Source organism: Schistosoma mansoni, assembly GCF_000237925.1.
Source record: "Schistosoma mansoni, WGS project CABG00000000 data, chromosome 1 unplaced supercontig 0326, strain Puerto Rico, whole genome shotgun sequence".
Lineage (NCBI taxonomy): Eukaryota > Metazoa > Platyhelminthes > Trematoda > Strigeidida > Schistosomatidae > Schistosoma > Schistosoma mansoni.
This window is the reverse complement of record NW_017385997.1, coordinates 44,800-57,297: the sequence shown is the minus strand read 5'-3', so window position 1 is coordinate 57,297 and position 12,498 is coordinate 44,800. Positions and strand designations below refer to the sequence as shown.

The 12,498-nt window shown below is 36.3% G+C and overlaps 2 non-coding genes across 2 annotated transcripts; both read right to left on the bottom strand.

Annotated features, from left to right (window-relative positions):
- Positions 1-2,820: 2,820 nt before the first annotated feature.
- Positions 2,821-2,891, bottom strand: Smp_tRNA_02434_Pseudo_TTG.1.1. Its single transcript has one exon. It is a non-coding gene (tRNA).
- Positions 2,892-6,703: 3,812 nt separating this feature from the next.
- Positions 6,704-6,774, bottom strand: Smp_tRNA_02324_Pseudo_TTG.1.1. The gene has a single exon. It is a non-coding gene (tRNA).
- Between the last annotated feature and the right edge of the window lie 5,724 nt (positions 6,775-12,498).

Below are 12,498 nucleotides of genomic sequence, written 5' to 3'. Positions count from 1 at the left end.
AGTCTGTTGTAGAGATATCAGCTCACTGAAGACAATTGGTGAACGGTCGCTCAAAATCGTGGATTGGTTGAAGGTAGACATTAACACCGTTGGATGCCGGCCGGCTCACTGGTCTATCGGTTAAGTGCTCTGGCTCGAGTCTGGTAGGTCCTGGGTTCGAATCTCGCTCGCGAGGCTGGATCGTGGATGCGCACTGCCACTGAGGAGTCCCATAATGGGACGAAACGGCCGTCCAGTGCTTCCAGGTTTTCGATGGTGGTCTAGCTTCAATTGACTCATGATTTCAACAGTGAAAATACTAAATTCTCCACAAAACCCCCTCTGATTTAACTTATTATGTTTATTATCACTGATATAAAGAATTATTTGTTGAATATAATTGTTTACTCAAGACTTTCAAAGAGTATACCTAATAATTAAACCAATCATAAAAGAAACGGGCTTAGCATCGGAACTAAAACCCCCGTAGAGGAAAATCGTACGTACATACATTAAGTAAGTTTTTGGCACAAATAAATCGTGGCTAACAGTGAAATTCAGGACGTACATTTCGTCCATCTTAGGAATTACCAGTTGGATGTATTTAAATCCTGGTACCGGCGTTCATGCTGGGACTCGGAATCAGTGCCCTGACCTCCAAACCCCATCACTTTATGTATTGAACTACTGATCCATGTAACAATACATCCATTCTAAAAACTCGTGACAAAATTCTTTATTGAAGAAATCTACTCAAGAGTTACATTTGTTAAGAAAGATCGATTGCAATCTCGACCCGAATATCAACAGTAGGATAATTCAAACCTTACTAAAAATAATGTATGAATAACATGGTTAATCATCCATAGGTTTATCGACTTTATAAACTGTAAGTCCAGTACTACCTCATAAAAGATTAAAGTTATGATGACAACCACCATAAAGACAAATGAGCTATAGAATAGGATGAAGTAGAAATTAATCGTACCAAGTAGATTGATCTGATTTCGACTTATTATTTGTCCTAACTAGTCTGAGCCACGTTGGTAGACGCAAACTACTTGGTTGAGGTCCGCGTGACTATCGTAACCAATGGTTGGAGATTCTAGGTGACATGGCTCAGAAACGATCACAATGGCGTAGGTGTATACACTCTTTATCTTGCCTTAAACCTTGAGATTAAAGCTGCTTCATAACTTTTTTCCTTCCTATACCATATCCTTATATGCAACCTATCTTTTTTATACTACCACCACTAAATTAACTATTTCTATGAATACGGTGTTTATCTTGTTTTGCTAACGAGATATGGCAACTTGGACCGATGCATATGTGTGCCTGGTCCTACGTTGTCGCTGACTGACTGACTGTTATTTGCCCTTAAATAAAGACCATAGCAATTGGCAATCCAGCACGTAGAGATAAAAGAAAGCACAACTAGAGTACATTTAAACAAGTTATTCACTGATTGCAAAATGTATCCTTATTTTTGGTGAACAAGAATGTTGACTGATTTTTATAAACAGAAGATGATGATATACTGAATATTGCTGAATAATTTAAGATTCCATTTAAGTAGAGGGATTTCAATATAACTATGAGGAAATTAGGTCTAACTAAATCAATAAATGCCCCCAAATGCACTGGTACGGTCGAGAGCGGGAAGGGGCCGCCCTGCCTCTCGATGACAACAGGACGTTTTACTGTCCATTTTAAGCATATTGATATCTTATCCTGTAAAGATCAAAACATTCTTTATAGTCCAATAACACTCTATCTTCTAAATAATAGAAGCAATAGTAGGTCGAATGAATGCATTGACAAATATTTGAACGGTGCCTTATTACAATGTGGAAAGTCATAGTAAATAGAAAGCTTAAATCTGACTTTCGCATTCAGAAAAAGTCAATGTTCAACCTTTAACTGAGCTTTTAACAAGCTAAACATTCTGACCTGTTCTAGGTCTTGTTATTCAACAAATTAACATCACATTCTGGTGACGTCATATATATTTTTCTTTCCAGACCTAACTTTCTGGCATATTACGTAATAACAAAATTATTACAGATAATCTAGAACAGTCACTTCAAGTACCTATGAAACCCTGCTGAAACATAAAGACTACCTATTGTTTATACAGATGATTTGTGGAAGGTGTTGGGTTTCCATAGTTTACATCACAATATGATATTAGTTACACAAAAATTGGAAACGAGAAAGCACTAGGCATGTTTCATCCTTGTACACGACTCACAGGTAGCTCGACCTCATCATAAAAGATAAAACCCAAAACCCTGAGTATTAGTGATAATTCCTAACCTCTAAACGCCTGAGCTGGTATCCAGTGATGAATACTTCATTTCTTTAAAATCTAAATTATATTAATAATTTGAAATGATTAAACTTATCAGGTTGTACTTATCTGAAGAGAAAGCAACGAAATACAACATGAATTCGTGGTATTCTACATTTAGGGTAGTTATTTATGCACTAAATATTGTTTGATAATGTTGATATCCATTATATTTTCCCCTACTCTGATGAGATTCGAACCTGGACCACAGGATAAAACATTGAAATTAGCTAAACTTCAATCGTTGAGATGACATAAATACAATTATTACATTTAATTGAGTTCTATTGTTTATGTTAGATCCCGATGAGAATAATGATTGGTATCTGTTGGAATCTATTTCTGGACTAATACTATACTTATAAATAACTAAACTATTCATATTCATGGTAAGCAAAGATGGATAGTGACTAGCAGTGGAATCCAGGACACGCGTTTCGTCCTATTTGGGACTCGTCAGCTGGATGTACCTGCATCTCAGAATCGATATTCACTCTGGGACTCGAACCCAGTACCGTTCGCTTCAAACGCCATCGCGTTATCCACTCGGCCACTGAGTCCTGGTAGCCACTTGCTTGTGCGATGGGGTGAAGTTTAAATACGCACAGTATGCACATATGCCAATTAGAGACTGGCCAGTTGCAGTCCTAACACATCGATGGGAAGATTCAAACAAACAATACTAAGTGAATTTATTCATATTCATGTTACCCTTATTATTATGATCTTTATTTTGACCAGTGAACTATTATAATACGATTTACAATTCTTGAGTTATGCCCAGTCTATTAATTACTGTTCCCCCTATTCACAGTCACTTTTGACTAGATCTTGTTCAGATGTTGTTTTCTATTTTATATGGCGATGTGGTCTGTTTGGTTTGTATATAAACCCAGTATGTATATGATTCATATCGCGGAAGCTGAGATTGGTGTTCTGGACTCAGAAAGCAGGGCTAGCCAGGAAGAAGGACCGGTAAGTACTATAGACTGCTATAATAACCATCATAATTGATAAAATCAGACTAAATGTATTTTTAAAAAAATATTTTGTTCTTCTTTCCCTCATAGTCAGAAGGGGTTTTTTGTGGAGATTTCAGTAATTTTATAGTTGAAATCATGAGTCAATTGAAGCTAGACAACCATGGTAAACCTGGAAGTACTGGACGGCTATTTCGTCCTATTATAGGACTCTTCAACAGTGCGCATCCACGATCCCGCCTCGTGAGATTCAAACCTAGGACCTATCAGTCTCGTGCACGAGTGCTTAACATCTAGAACCAGTAAGACGGCATTCAATGGTATTAATGTCTAACTTCAATCGATCCACGAAACTGAGCAACTATAAAATCATATGCTCACTAGTCACTAGCTTCAAGAGGTCTTTCCTAAAGTTCTAGCAAGAAGCAATTTCTTTCATAAATCCACAAAAAAAAGAAAAAAAAACATTCATTAAAACTTACAAATCCATAACCTCGACTTTTTCCTGTTTGTCTATCAGTGATTACAACAGCTTCATCAATTGGACCAAATTGATCAAAAAAACAACGTAAACTTTCATCAGTTGTATGATATGGTAATCCACCAACAAAAATTTTTGTTAAAGTTGTATCTTTTTGATAATTTGTTGACATAATAATAAGAAGAAGAATTAGTCTATTCAATCAAGAGGATTATTATTCATATACAATAGTGTTATTTATAAACCCAAATTAGTTTGTTTCTATGCTTTAAAAATGGTCATTTTAAATGTTAAATATAAATAATGAACTCTAATCTGTAATTAACCAATTGAATTTGAGGTGTGCAGCTCTTACTCTCTCTCGCGCGCTTAATCTGCAATATGATTGGTTAAATTCTAAATTAATATTGTGCATATAAGTGAATATTTGATTGGTTAATATAAATAAATGTCCTTACAATTAATTTATGAGTATTATATTAAATAACCAATAGAGAATAATATAAATATCTATTTAATAGGTTAATTAAAATGATGAATATATTAGTCTTTAGAGTATAGTGACTGGCTTCATGAGATATGTCCTAGAATTCTAGTGAGAAGTAGTAACCAGTGAAGTTCAACGAGGTCTGTTGGGAGATATCAACTCACTGAAGACAATTGGTGAATGTGTCGCTCAATTTCGTGGATTGGTTGAAGTTAGACATTAACACCGTTGGATGCCAGCCGGCTCAGTGGTCTAGAGGTTAAGTGCTCCGGTGCGAGACTGGTAGGTCCTGGGTTGGAATCTCACGAGGTGGGATCGTGGATGAGCACTGCTGAGGAGTCTCATGATAGGACGAAACGGTCTTCCAGTGCTTCCGTGTTTTCCATAGTGGTCTAGTTTCAATTGACTCATGATTTCAACTATATAAAATTACTAAAATCTCCACAAAATCCCTTTCTGATAGTTTGAATTGTATTATAGAAAGAAGAAATCATCATTTTAAGAGTTAAATACTAATAAAAAAATTTGATTGACATCATGAATCGATTGATGTTAGACTATCATTGATAACCTGAAAGTTCTGAATGGTCGTTTCGTCATATTGTGGGTCTCATCAGCAGTGCGCATCTAAGATCCTGTCCGCGGGATTCGAACTCAAGGCCTTCGGTCCCGCACACGGACGCATAATCTCTACACCACTGAGCTGGCATCCAATGGCGTTATTGCCTAACTTCAACCAATTTACGAAATTGCGCAACCATCTTCCATTGTTTGAGGTAGATAACTTTCTCTACCTGACACAGATTAACTCCACTGGTCAAGTCTTCTCATTGGAACTCCGAGAATAACCTCATGAAGCTAGTCACTAATAAGCATATGGTATTAGTATGATATATCTGAACTAACGACCTAATGATTGTCAATCTAACCAAAAGCGGGTTTTGTTGAATTTTTTAGTAATTTAATAGTTGACTTCATGAGTCAATTGAAGCTAGACCACTATGAAAAACCTGGAAGCACTGGATGGCCATTAGTGCTAAACATCAGCATAAACAGTTCAGATAAAGTGTACCATATGTTCTGATCTGTTGCAATAAGAAGCTTATGAAATTTATGTAATATTAAGTTGATTTTCATTGAGAACCGAAATTCCATGGGGAATTAATAAAATTCATACAATACTAAACAAGTGTTTAAACCATCTTCAACTCCATCCTGGTTCAGAGCAGGGAGACAGATAATCGTCCTTAGTGATTACTCCCAAATCGCGTACAAGGGGTATATAAATTAGTTAAACAGTTGTAAGGAGAGGTTTGGTTAAAGATGATCCTAAATATTTTACATTAAACTACATAAATGAAATGTAATTGAATTGCTCGATTTCGGTATGTTTGACTATTCCACTAAACTATCAACTAGTCATACATATTAAAGACGAATAGGGATTTACATAGTTGGATGTAAATTTTCATGTACATATAAAAATTGTAGCTCTGGTTGATAGAAGGTGAATCGGCCTAATGACTTCCGAAAGAACTCGGCTTTCATCATGAGATGTCATAATTTTTCCTTGGACTCCCAGGGCAGATTTTAAATGGTTTAAATGATCTTTTTCTGGTTAGCGTTTTTTTAGCGAGTTAGTTTTCTGCTAACCTCATGCCCAAACCTCCTCCTTTATCCGGGCTTGGGATCGTTAGTAGCCCCCGGAGGAGCTACAGGCAGAGTTTGGATGTAAAGTAAGGAAAGTAAAACCTGATGTTCTTTATTTTCAGTTAAATTGAAAATTAAAATACTCAGGTAAATCTAGTTATCTTCTAACTAGTGACTCTCCGTTATTAATCAAAGAATTCTACCGAATAATTAACACATTATTTCTTCCACAACCGTAAATAAGAAACAAGGACAAATGTCACCATGTCAGCGCTTAAGATTTAGTTTAAACTGTTGTTATATCCGTTTCAGCTATTACTTATACTTGGAAAATAAGGAACCACTACAATCCCCACAACACGAAGTAAGAACACAGTCGATTGCTACAAGTGAACGGTTATTTACTCTAAAACACTACGACCCTAGTCGAAAATACACTCATTTATGTATTGTTATTAATTAATGGTTATTAACTAGAAAGGAGATACATATGTATGAAACCGTAACAAAATCGCATGTTTCATGTCATGCTGAACAGAGATCATGTTAAATTCACCTAATGTTGTTTACTTGAATCTTCTCATTGATGTTTAGGACTACAATTGATCAGTCTCTTATTAGCATATGTGCATACTGTGCGGATTGACTCGATATAGCCTTAATTCACAAGCATGGTAAGCAGAGATGGATAGTGATTAGCGGTGGAATCCAGGACACGCGTTTCGTCCTATTTGGGACTCGTCAGCTGGATGTACCTGCATCTCAGAATCGATATTCACTCTGGGACTCAAACCCAGTACCGTTCGCTTCAAACGCCATCGCGTTATCCACTCGGCCACTGAGTCCTGATAGCCACTTGCTTGTGCAATGGGGTGAAGTTCAAATTCATTTATTATTGTTTGTTTGAATCTTCCCGTTGATGTTTAGGACTGCATCTTTGCTAACAATATCAATAGTAAAGTTTCTTATCGAAAATGTCAAATGACATCAGTGAAAATCTCCTTGGAATTTCTTGTAACGCCCTTTTGATGAGTATACTATACTGTACTATTCATCAACAGGGTTACAAGAAAAGTATAATCAAAATCTGGGCGAATAGATTTTCTAATATTTGCTTTCAATCAACTAAAATACGACAGAATTATACCGTTTTGCTTAATTAAATAATTTACCATTTACATTACACGTTTAAACATGTACATTGTCATATTATCTACAGAATAGTGGAGAACAACTAAAAAATTAACACCCTTTTATTTACATAGTTGAAAGCATGAGTCAATGGAAGCTAGACCACCAAAGGAAAACCTGGAAGCTCTAGATGACCACTCTGTTCTAGTATGAGACTCCTCAGATGTGTAGATCCACGATTCCTCACACAGGATTCGGACCTAGTACCTTAGGACTCGCGCACGAAAGATTAACCTCCACACCACTGAGCCAGCATCTAATGCTGTTAATGTCTAACTTCAACCAATCCACAAAATTGTGCAACCATATTCCATTGTACTGAAGTAGATAACTTTCTCTACCTGACACAGATTAGCTCTACTGATCACAGCTTCTCACTGAAACTCCGAGAATTCCCTCACGAAGTCAGTCATTAGTGAGCATGATGGTTATTATTATGAATTCATCTATTACATTCGTACAATCTCCATAAAACCCCTTTCTGATAAAAATTCTGAAGTGTTTATAAAAATGTTAACTTCAAAATAAACTAAACTCTTATAAAAATGTTAATCAATCGTATGGAGTTAATAAGGTCAAACTATTTAATTTTAAGTGTCCCAAGTGCTGCGCACTCTACACTGGACCTTAAGTTTCTAGGTAAGTATCTTAAAGTAGCTGTGTTTTTACAATGCTTGAGAGTACAGTACTTGATTGTAAAGATGTCCATCACTTCATGTTTTTCAATAGTACCGCAAATTACGTCAATCTGTAGTGAACAATTACTAAAGTGAATTTAGCTGAAGTTTAGTGGAGATTGGTTAAATGTTTAGGCCCACAAATGCTCTGGTACGGCCGAGAGTGGGGAGAGTCCGCTCTCCCTCTCAAAATGCTCTCACATGGCCACGCGTATGTAGCCTCTGTCAGGGAAGTCCTACTCACTGCCTTCTCGTGGTGGGGGGTATTGGTTACGAAATTGAGAGGACGAAAAGCGAATGTCCGGTGCTTTAACCTGGTTGGTGGACACGGAAAGTCCACCTATGGGAGTTGGAAAACCCTCATTCCAAACTAATGATGCACTTGGACTGAAGGATCCTGAAGGAAAAAATGGCATATGAACCTATCGTTGGTCACCAGTTACCATGAGACTACATCTCCTTACGATACTCCACTGCCTTGCGGATCAGAAAACCACCTGTTTTGGTCTGGGCACCCGGTCAGTATCACAGCGCTCACACTAATGACATGAAATTTGTGTGGCGCATGTATATCTAGTGCTCCTTGTACCAATGTTTGTGTTTAAATAAATAAACAGATAAAAACGTGTGAGCCATATTCCTCAAAAACTGATCTCATTTGGGGCACCATTGACAAAGAGTGAGCGTCCTCATAGAAACCCAGAGGCCCTGGATTCGACCTATGAAGCGGTTGTGCTTAGGAGGTATAAGCTAGAGTGAACCAGCTGTTCACTGCTTTCTGGAACTCTGAATGAGAATAATCTATGACGGATACAACTTAACTGTTAGTTCGTTGTTTAAAATTAGTTAAATCTAAATTCAGTACAATTAATAGTTATTTCTCTTGGTTTTATTTTAGCCAAAACCACCATCTCACATTACAGTCAATAGAATAGCTTGTGCATAAAGTTCTCGGATCCTTTAGTCGTACTTGTTGAAAGACTTTATTTTGTTGATAGCGAAAAGTCTAACTTCCAAAATAAGAACATCACATCTTTCGGAAAATTAAAATTTAGTCCCTAATTCTGACAGTCTGAAATTTGGGAGAAGCCTCAATGCCTTCACTGGTAAATCTTCTTTCAAAATCCTCTGCAAAGTAAAAAAGAACTGGCCCAAAAAAGAAAGTTTGGATGAGGAATTTATGTACAGTTGAGGTTACAACAATTTACCATCTCAAACTCAACCTCTGTGTATACAAAATTCATGTTCAATCCCTCATTCTCTCATCGTCTTAGTACCCCATTGAGATGTACCAATTATGGGTTCCAATTATTACCTTATTCTTCTTCTCCTTTATTAAGCAGACAGTTATCTTTATCTTTTATTCCATAAATGTAAATTTATTAAGTGACATTGACGTCAGACACACAGAGTTTACGATATCAAATGACAGTGAAATGTCAAACAGTTATGTAAAAGTTGCATTGTTAAGATGATTAGTTTTGTTACCATTCAACACTGATCCTGACCACATCAGCTTTATTAGATATTGTTTTGTTGAAGCAAAAGATCATCTAAAAATCACTGTACAAACTGAAATCAAGTGCTTCTTTCACTCCACATTGCCAATTTAGAAGTTTCATATTCGCTTAACCTCTAGACCACTGAACCGGCTGGCATCCAACAGTGTTAATGTCTAACTTCAACCAATCCACGAAATTGAGCAACCAATGTCTTCAGTGCGTTGATATCTTACAACAGACCTGGTTGAACTCCACTAGTTACTGCTTCTCACTAGAACTCTAGGAAATACCTCATACGTCACAAAAATGTTTTACTGTTTATTTGATTGATGAAACAAACGTTACTAAATTTTCGAATATTAAGTTGTTAACCCAGTGGATGTAGGCACACACACACACACACTGATATACTCATCCACAAACAGACATCCATACATTCAATCATCATCATAACAACTACTGAATGTTTTAAAACCAAATCGAGCATATTTATCAGCGCCATTATTATTATTATTATTGTCATTCGAGTTCATTTCTCAATTTAAAACTGTTTACCAACTAAACTGTGATATCAGTAACCAGCATCATTGAAATCCAGTAGTCTATTTTTAATGCTAAAGAGAAATAAAGATTCATGTTGTGCATAGTATTATGGCTTAAATGAATACACTGACAGATTTGTTATAATTAGTTACCAATATCTATTTTGTTTACCTTTTCAATGATTGGTAGGTAACTACTACTACTACTACTACTACTACTACTACTACTACTAATAATAATAATAATAATAATAGTAATAATAATAATAATGGTAATAGTGGTAATAATAATATAGTATTATTAGTAGTATTCTTAACAACAGTCTTTCATTATGTTATATTCAGTATAGAAGTGACTATATTTCAATGTATCATAATTATACTTGAGTATAGTTAATCTTACACTAAGAAAAAAAGAGAAGTTTTTTGAAAGAATCCTTGACTATTGAGAATCAGGAGATAATCACCATAGTAAATAAACATTAATATTCATGAATGAATGAACAAGTTAAAGGTTAAATGATGTTATAGTAAAGAAATTGATATAAAACAATAGAAATATGTCCAATCTTGAAGTACTATTGTGATGATGATGACTATGAAGGATTGAAATTTGACTTGTATAACATTGGATACCACGTCAATAGTCATAACGTTTACCGTTCAATCTCCAATTGGTTTATAGACTCAAACTGAGTACGGGTTCCTCACAAATCTTAAGGGCCCCACGACTTTTAGTAGTTCCCAAATTGATATCTAGTACGCGACGATATATATGTATATATACTCACGTCTGTTACTCCCAATGGAGCATAGGTCACCAACCAGCTTTCTCTAACCCACTCAATCTGTCCTGAACCTTCCTTTCTAGTTCTATACAATTTTTGTTCATTCTTCTAATGTCTGTCTTCGTTTCTCGGCGTAATGTGTTCTTTAGTCTTCCTCTTCGCCTTTCGCCTTTAGGATTCCATGTGAGGGCTCGCCTTGTGACGCAGTTGGGTGATTTCCTCAATGTGTGTCCTATCCACTTTCATCGCTTCTTCCTCCACTGGATGGAACCTGGTTTATTCTCTCTCACAGTAGGTTGTTGCTGATAGTGTCTGGCCAACGGATCCGAAGTATCTTGCGTAAACAACTGTTAATAAACACTTGTATCGTCTGTATAATTGCCTTCGTAGCCCCCCAAGTTTCTGCCCCATACAATAGAACAGTCTTGACATTTCTATTGAAAATTCTGATGTTGGTGTTTGTTGACAATTGTTTTGAGTTCCAGATGTTCTTCAGTTGTAAATATGCTGCTCTTGCTTTGCCGATCCTCACCCTCACATCTTCATCAGATCCACCGTGTTTATCAACGATGCTGCCCAGATATGTAAATGTTTTCACACCCCCCGAAGCTTCTCCATCAAGTGTAACTCAATTGGTGCATGCTGTGTTGTATCGGAGAATCTTGCTTTTCTCTTTATTTATATTGAGACCTACCGTTGCTGAGGGTGATGCTATACTGGTCGTCTTCTCCTGCACTTTTTGTTGCATGTGCGATAGAAGAGCCAGATCATCTTTGAAGTCCAGATCATCCAGCTGCATCATTGCTACCCACTGTATCCCGTGCCTCAACTAGATGTTGATATATATATATATATATATATATCCTACCTGAGTAGAGTTTTAAATATACATTTTTTGACTCAATGTTTATGTCTGAGAGCTTTTAATACTATGGAAATGAATTAGGTCTAAGGTATCTGGGACCTGTAATCTATCAGGTGACAGAATGTATAATTTAGAAGCTGTATCCTTTCATTTTGATTTATCGGTTATCAATCATGTAGTAAATGGTTGAAGCACTCGTATATTTGCTTCCATTTAATGCTATTAGACTGTGAAATAAGTGTATCTCATTTACTTCATTTACGAAGCTATACACGGTTGATACATCAAATCTTCAAAGATATTTGTTTGTACTTTATTTTGAGTGATATTCTAAGGTGGTTCAAAGTATTCGGATAGCTTCGAGGTCTAGACAAAATTACATAAATTACTACTCAGTGATCAATGATTGCAAGCTACATAATCCCAAGATTCAGCATTTTGGGCCCAAATATCCAGTCATAACCGTTTTTGACTATGGTACTAAGTGCTCTGGCGCAAGACTGGTAGGTCCTGGGTTGGAATCTCGCGAGTGCGGGATCGTGGATGCGCACTGCTGAGGAGTCCCAAAATAGGACGAAACGGCCGTCCAGTGCTTCCAGGTTTTCCATGGTGGTCTAGCTTCAATTGACTCACGCTTTTGACTATGAAAATACTAAATCTCCACAAAACCCCTTCTGATAATAAAAACAGAAATACCAAGATATCAGAAATAAGCTTATGTTCCATTAGAAGTAACAGGCGTAAGTAATTAGTAAGTAAGTAATTACACTTTCAAAACTCTGATCATCTGTTAATTTCGTAATTGAATAATCATATCTGATGATCTGTTTCTTTACCAATAACTTTAGCTTGACATTAAATAGGAAGAATATATTTGTAAAATCTCAGCCAATGAATATGAAGTAAATCAAAAGTTTCACCTTGCAATCTGGTCCAAGCTTTTTCAAGGGAATATCTTTATATAGTTGAAATCATGAGTCAGTTGAAGCTAGATCACCATGAA